This window comes from Vespula vulgaris, chromosome 10 (genome assembly GCF_905475345.1).
Source record: "Vespula vulgaris chromosome 10, iyVesVulg1.1, whole genome shotgun sequence".
Taxonomy (NCBI): Eukaryota; Metazoa; Arthropoda; class Insecta; order Hymenoptera; family Vespidae; genus Vespula; species Vespula vulgaris.
This window is the reverse complement of record NC_066595.1, coordinates 4,335,064-4,343,250: the sequence shown is the minus strand read 5'-3', so window position 1 is coordinate 4,343,250 and position 8,187 is coordinate 4,335,064. Positions and strand designations below refer to the sequence as shown.

Below are 8,187 nucleotides of genomic sequence, written 5' to 3'. Positions count from 1 at the left end.
AAAAGTACGAAAAGGAAGAAAAAAAGAAAGAAAGAAAGAAAGAAAAAGGAAGAAAGAAAGAAAGAAAGAAAGAAAGGAATAAAGAATGAAAGAAAGAAATTTTCCGAGGCACACTGCGTATTGTCGAAGAGAAGAAAAAGCTTAAGAACTGTGACACGGAGGGGTAACACAGCTGCCAAAGAGACATTTGGATATTCGAACGGTTCGATTCTTCGCACCTTCGAATTCACGCGAAGAAAGCACCTGTGTGCACAGTGATTTCGTTCAGGATGAACTCATTTTTCTTTATTCCATCTTCTACTTCTTCTTCTTCTTCGTCATTTTGTTTCTTAAGAATCGACTTTGATCGTAGCGTTGGCGTTTACGAGGAACTAATTTATTATCATTCCACGTGCGACGTAACTCGTGCGACCATTAAAAAGAAAGATTTGGATGGGTGAAGATCAACGAACGAGAGAAAGAGAAAGAAAGAAAGAAAGAAAGAAAGAAAGAAAGAAAGAGAGAGAGAGAGAGAGAGAGAGAGAGAGAGAAGACTTCAATGACGGTGGACTTTCGTTACGGAAAAGACCTAACGAGCAGTTAGATGATGAAGAAGAAAAGAAAAAGATATATAGAAAGAGAGCGAGAGAGGAAAAAAAGTGGAGGAGGAAGGCCTGTCCGTCTGTCTCTTTTCGTACCGATAAAGGAAGGCACACGGTAGCGCCTTCGAGTCGTACGATAATAAGGCGCCCGGTTCTCTCTCTCTCTCTCTCTCTCTCTCTCTCTCTCTCTCTTACGCGCTCGCGAGAACGGTGATTACCGACTTATGCACGCCTCTCGGCACGACAAACTGACAATTTTCACCGTCATTATCCTCTCGAGAGGCACGCCATTGTTTCTGATCTCTGAAGGGCCATTATGCTGTCGAGCGGTGAGCAAGTGTGTGCGAGAGTTGGAGAGAGAGAGAGAGAGAGAGGGAGAGAGAGAGAGAGAGAGTACATGTCTCAGGAAAGGGGCGAGAAGGGTGCCGGAGGCTTCGGAACAACCCCAACTGCTACCTCAGAGAAGTCCTAAAGTCGGAAGGCCGTTCCTACTGATGCCACGTTCCTTCCCTCTTCTCTCTCCTCTTCTCCCACTGTATGGACCCTTCAGGCCCTCAGCTAGCTTCTCATTAAATCCATTATACCGAGTGAGCAGCGCGATGAACTCGAGTCGAACTCACCCGTCATATCCGAGAGCTTAGACAGATCGTTTAGCTGGAATCTAAATCATCTTTCCTCTACCCGCTCTGTCTATCCTATATCTCTTTATCTCTATCCCTTTCTCTTTCTGCATCTATATATTATACGTATATATATATATATACTTTATAGTCTAGGTATATCTCTGTCTCCGTCTCATTCCCATGGTCACTGTTAAAGCTGTAAACATCTCACGACTTCATTAGTACACCCGCTGACTTTGGAATGCACGCGTTCCTACGATCTTAAATATGTTTAGAACGGGATTAGAGAAAGGGACCTTCGGGTCCACCTAATTTTCATTCTTGCCATCTCTACTAATCTCATTCTCATATTCTCTCTCTCTCTCTCTCTCTCTCTCTCTCTTTCTCCTTTAATCTTTTTCTCGCATAGAATTCCTCATTTTTTTCCACAATTTTATTAGATACTACGTTCTATGTTATATTTGTTATTAATAAATAAAAAAAAAACGAATAATTAACAGTTTATAATTTTGGATCGATTTTGTTTTCTTTCGTTTGGTGAAAATTAATTATTTCCTAAGTACCGGTGTAAGTAAGGTACTTACTTACTTATTCACTTACGTAAGTTACGCTTCGAACGGTGCTAGCGCTCTTTAACTACCGAACTCGATCTGGTATAAATCGAGAAATACGATCGGAATAATTAATAATGCTCGCACGTGCGTGCACTTGCGAATGTGTTTCTCGATTGGCGTTGCTAACTGATCGAGTGGTGTATATACACACACACACACACACACATATAAGAGAGGAACGAGATCTCATCTCGAAGGTACACACGTTAGTAGTACGTACTTACGTAGGTACATACATACGTCAGACGAGAGAGGGTGAACGAGTACCGTGGATAATTAATCGTCGATCATTGTTTTCCCAACGTAGCACGATTCGTCGTCCCGTTTCATAGCCCTCGCCTCTCGAAACAACATTGGCTCGCCGTGACTCGCTTCGTGCTTACTCGATCATTCCTTCCTTTTCTTTCTTTCTCCCTTAAAGCTTTGCTCTTCTACAGGCAAGTTGGAAGGATCTTTCAGCGTATGCACGCTGGTGGGCGCTTTAACTCGAGTGGCAAAATTGCATCCGGAGAAATCGAATCGCGCCTACAGTAAATCGGAGCATGTAAGCTCGAGTACCACCAAGAAAAGATCGTCGCGGTTCCAATTATTCTCGGACCTCTCTTTCCTCCCCAACCCTCACTCCCACCCCCATCACAAACCTCCCATTCTCTCATCCACCAACGATGGAAGGAAAATGATGTAATGAACCCTTCAATGCACGATTTAGTTTTCCCTTTCTTTTTCTTTTCATTGAAATTTTTTATTAACGCGACATTTTATACCGATCGTCGAGTCATAGAAAATTTTACAAAGAAAGGAAAGATGTAAAAAGTCACGATCTTAATAAATTTCGTATGAAATTACTATATCGTTAAATATCATCTATACGTGTATTTGTTATATTAATAAATGAATGATCCGTCGAATGAGTGCATCGAAGAGTTTAATGGAAAAATTGAAAAAAGATCAATGGAGAAATTTTTTGATGTTCGTTTAATTTCTTTCTTTTTCCTTTTCCGAGCTATTCGAGCTCGGGAAGAAAATGAAGGAAGAATAGAAACTAGAATAAAATTCTCGGAGAATTATTATCTAATCGTCTAATCTTGGCCGAGGTCACGTTTATTTGCGAAGTAATTATTTGGAGTAGTGGCAGGTAAGTAAGTACTCGAAATAGAATCAACGAGAACGATGATCGGCGTCTCCTCTTGTTTATGCTAGTCGATCCATGCTTGCTCACTCGCTGGAACACCCACCGTTGGTTTGTTGCGCAAACATTCGATGGGGTGAGAACGATAGAGAGAGAAAGAGATGGAGAAAAGGAGGAGGGACGTTAAAGACAAACTCCACCCCTTATGTCACGCTCTTCCTGAATTATTACAATCGAGAAACGGAATACTTAGAATTCTACAACGTTTTTGTTTTTACGAGTCAGCACGTTCTGTTTTATTATTTAATTATCGTCTGTAAATAATGCTCCGAGCTCGTGCGCACGTGATCACTCGAGGCACATAAGTAAGTAAGTACTTAAACACCTGCTTACGTTTACTCCTGACACGTGCTCGTGAAGAAATATCTTAAAGAATCTATTAATAAAATAAAATGAGCGTTGAATGTTTTTCCGTAGAATTTTTTTTCTGGATATTAAAAAAAAAACAAAAAAAAAAGGGAAGAAAGATTGAAAAAAAATTGCAGATGAAAATAAAACGACGATTTTAATTATGAATCGATTATTAGATTCAATACGTTTGCAAACATCGTGTATATTACTTCGCTATAGTATAATTAAGAATAATAAATATAAAGAAAGATGGGACGATGGTGGGCGTCTCGTTGACACTGTTTTTTTCGATGTTAATACAAGTATTTACGTATACAGTTATATAAATTTGAATCAGTGTTTGTAAAGAACCTGCTGCATTATACAACAGCATTCCAAGAGACCAAAGGATTCGTCTCGAATAGCTTCTCTCTCTCTCTCTCTCTCTCTCTCTTTCACTCCTTCGTTCTCTCTCATTCTTATCCTATATTCTAGTTATTCTCTCGCCAGGAGCGTTCCACATTTCGACATTTTCAGTTTAATCATTCGCCACGAGAAGAACACAGCGTATATTCAATAAAATTAAGAGAAAGTGAAAGCGAGGAGAAAGATGACAAAAAAAAAGAAAAAGAAAAGAAAAAAAAGAAAAGAAAAAAGAAAACGACTAAGAAGTAAATAAACGTGTTTGTAAAATGTGCCTGGGTTTACCTATATCGTTAGAAAACCAACCAGTTAGCTGGGTATATATCTATAGAATTCATGAAACTTCGCAACTCCTCGTTGCGTAGATCGAATTCTCTTCGACATTCGCGAACCTCGGAAACTAGAATTGAATTCTCTTATTTCGAAATCCAATCGGATCTCGATCACTAAGCCCTTTTCCGTTTTGTGGTCGATCGGTGATGCTAGGATCGATTCCTTAACCAATTGAAATGCACGAGAATAGCTAGGACGATGATGAGGAAAGAGGAAAAGCGGAGAAATTGTTATTGTTCTTGGAGACTCCCTGTCTCTCTCTCTCTCTCTCTCTCTCTTTCTCTCTCTCTCTCTCACCCTTTTCACAGCGTTTCAGTGGAACTTCCAGTTAACAGCTAATAACGCGGCTTGCAGACTCGTCTATTGCCGGCACGTCGAACGTGTGCGCACGCGAATTAAGGGAGAACTCGCGCGCACATTTTCTCTTTGAACATTCTGACGGCACTTTGCCGTGTCGAGAATTGTTTATACAGCTAGCAAAAGAGAAAGAGAAAGAGAGAGAGAGAGAGTGAGAAAGAGAGAGAGAGAGAGACAGAGAGAAAGAGAAATATAAGCGCAAGGTATTTCAGCTAGCAAAAGGTGTCAACTTGTTCGCGACCATTTGCTTGCATATCCCTCCCCGTCCGTTACCCCTTCCCCTCGTGTCCTTCTCCGTCAACCCTTCAACTACTACGAGGTCCCACCGAGGCCGTAGTATCGAAACACCGACTTGCCTTCGAAGTATTCACGCGTACTATTCCTACGTGTTAATTGGTTCATTGTATTGTAACACCGAACGAACGTTCTTTCCTTTTTCTTCCCCTCCTCCTACTTCTTTTTTTTCCCTTTCTTTCTTTTTCTTTTTCTTTGCTTTTTTTTGTTTTCTTTTTTGTTTGTTTTTTTTTTATTTTCTTTTTCGTTTGTTTGTTTGTTTGTTACTTTTTTCTTTTTTATTAGCGTCTACTCGAGTTACTCGCAAATTGATCGATCGAAATATTTTCATATTTTAGTTAGTTAGTCATATTGCTTTTAGAGTTGACGTTGAAATTTTATTATTACGACACAAACGAACAAACCAACCAACAAAAATGAAATTCATTCGATCGAACTTTCGTAATAATTGTTATCGAAAAATATCATACACACGGAGTATACATGGTGTTGCATGTTGTAAGTATTTATATCCGTTGTACTTTGAGATACCTGTACCTTTTTTTTCCTTTTCTTTTTTTTTTTTTTTTTTTAGGGAGGGACCCTTTCGAAAACCGTTTCAGAGACCCTTTCACCCTCGTTAGCCGCAAAAAGAAACTTCATCGATGATTCCGTTCCGATCGGTGACACATTCTGGCTTACCCTTGGCCGCGATCGATTGAAGCTTTCTCTTTTTTTTTTTTGTGTCATTTATCCAATACCAGTCGTCGATGCTTATCGAAGAAGAGTGTAAGAAGAGAAGGAAAAAGGGACGAATGTTATTGTCCATCTCCCTTTTCCTCTTTCTTTACACTTTTTATTCTAGGTCTTCAACCCTTTTCGAAGATTAAAGGAACAACGACTTTTTTACCTGACGTTCTTTACAACATTACATATTTATATTATATTATTAGGATTTAATAGAAAAAATCAAGATATATTTTTAATTTTATTATCAACACACACACACATAGACACACGACATACATACGTCCACGAGTAAACACGGATAAAAAAAATATTTCATTCAACAATCGTGTTCACTTTATCGTATAAATAGTTAAAAAAAGAAACTCGTAATATACATATGTAAGTACCCAAATCGTAAATATAATTCTTGAATCGCAATATGTTTTTACACGATATAATGTAATATTATTACGAAGCATATTATGAGAAAAAGATCGAATAGGAGAAAGAATATCGAAAGGTACGAAGACGTAGCAACATCGATCCTTAACGGGTGGTCTTGCGAGCATGGTGCGGCGAGCACAATTTTGTAGTTTCATTGGCTCCAAAATTCAAGGGCCATTAAGATAGAAAGAAAGAAAGAAAGAAAGAAAGAAAGAGAGAGAGAGAGAGAAAGAAAGAGAGAAAGAAAGTAAGAGAGAGAGAAAGAGAAAGAGAGAAAGAAGCTCTTTCGATTATATCCTTCGAGTTGGAGTTCCGCTTATTTGGCGCGAAGTGGCGGAGCCGTGCGTTAATGACAGCGGCCATTTCTCTTTCTCTCTTTCTCTCTCTCTTTTTCTCTTTCTATAGGTCTCTCGTTTTTCCAGTCTCCCTTCACCTTTCTCGAAGCAATCGTGACTTTGCGCTATGATTGTTCGATCTTCGATCGAAGCCGCGGCCGACTCCCAGGTGGCCGCCAACTACAAACGATACGCGCGAGTATTACGCGACTCGTGCTTCGCGTTTGAGAAAGAAAAGGAAGAGAGAAGGAGAGAGAGAGAGAGAGAGAGAGAGAGAGAGAGAGAGAGAGAGAGAGAGAAGATAGATGTAGGTTCGCGACTCTCTCTCTCTCTCTTTTCTTTTCTTTATTTTCAACGCGAATGTTAGCGCTACCGAAAAGAATGCATACAACATATGTCGAACGTGCCCTTCTTTTATCCTTGTTTTTTGCTCTCTCTTTCTCTCTCTTTCGTTTTCTATTTTATCCCTAATTTAATTTTCCCATTCGCGTTTCTTCTTTCATTTTCTTTCTCTTTCAAACACCGTTATTATCGCATTATCGATTCTGAAGGAATCAGAATAGACAGAAAAGGGAAAGGGTATCGAGAAAAGGGATAGCAATCGGACACGTATGTAAGTTTCGTTAGAACGATTATATCGATCGGTGACCTCGATTTACCTTAATCCTAACGCCAACGAAAAATTTTCTTCCTTAATGGGGGACCCAGTGTATTGGGCACCCAGGCGACGTGTAACATGCTCGTGTATTCACCGTGAGGAACAAAAGGTCCTCCTGGGAGGATGGAATCGGTGTTACGAGCTTGTACGTTCCTATATATGTGTTAGTATACATATATCTGAGAGAGACAGATAGACGGAAAGAGAGAGAGAGAGAGACAGAAGGAGAGGATGAGGATCGCGTTTCTCTTTCGTCGTTACATCCACTTCGAATACGAATTATCGCCCCATGAATTTGATTACGGGCTTCTGAAGGTGCCGAGCGCGCACGGATCCCAGTAGATGGGTGACGCGGCAACAAGCATTGTAGATCGTTTAATAACTCTCAGTGGGTGTCTACCACAGGCCACTGGTGTTATTCGGCCCACCTTTTATTCTTTCTCGCCCTTCCCCGCGGACAAAACGGAATTTCAAAACGGACGGTTCGAGTTCAAAGAAAAAGAAAAAAAGAAAGAGAGAGAAAGAGAGAGAAAGAGAGAGAGAGAGAAAGAGAGAGAGAGAGAAAGAAGATCAGAACTTCTTTGCACGTTTTCTCTCTTTTCATCATCTCTTACTCTCTTTTTCTTACTCTATCTCTATCTCTATCTCTTTTGTCCCGATAAGAATTCAACGAGTTTAATTAGTCACTCGTCGTCGTAAACGTAAATTTCGAAGCTACCGTAGGATTCAACGATCGATCGAAAATAAAAAGGGGATATAAGGGACGAAATTGTACGAGGCCTCGTGAACGAAACTGTCGCGTCATACGAATAAATGGAACGTTCTTCTCTTAGCTTTCCTTGTTGTGCGACGTACGTAAGTACGTTATATGTAGGTAGTTAGATAGGTAGGTATAGCTAAGTAATTAATTGTTAAAGAACGTATGTTCGAGCACATCGTTCTTCTTCGTACGGGGATTATCTTCGAAATCGTATCGCGTTTGTTCGATCGATAAAAATCGGACACTCCGTATAAATAGAAATGGAGAATAAGAGGAGTTTCAAAGGAGAGGTAGGCTAGTGGAGTAAAAAGGAATCGCGTGGAAGGACCACCAAGCCGACGAAGAAAAAAAAAGAAAGAGAAAAAAGAGAAAGAAGGAAAAAAATTGAAGAAGAAGAAGAAGAAGAAGAAGAAGAAAACGTCGAAGAAAAGAAAAAGAAGATTAAAAAGAAAAAAGCAGAGGAAGAAGAAGAAGAAGAAGAAGAAGAAGGAAGAGAAAGGGAGTAGAGAGGAAGAGGGAGGGATCGAAGGGATTCTCG

At 39.9% G+C, this 8,187-nt stretch overlaps 1 protein-coding gene across 4 annotated transcripts in view; it reads right to left on the bottom strand.

Moving 5' to 3' along the window:
- LOC127067205 (uncharacterized) overlaps nt 1–8,187 on the bottom strand; it is a 188,026-nt gene that overhangs the window by 103,641 nt on the left and 76,198 nt on the right. The window lies entirely within an intron of this gene.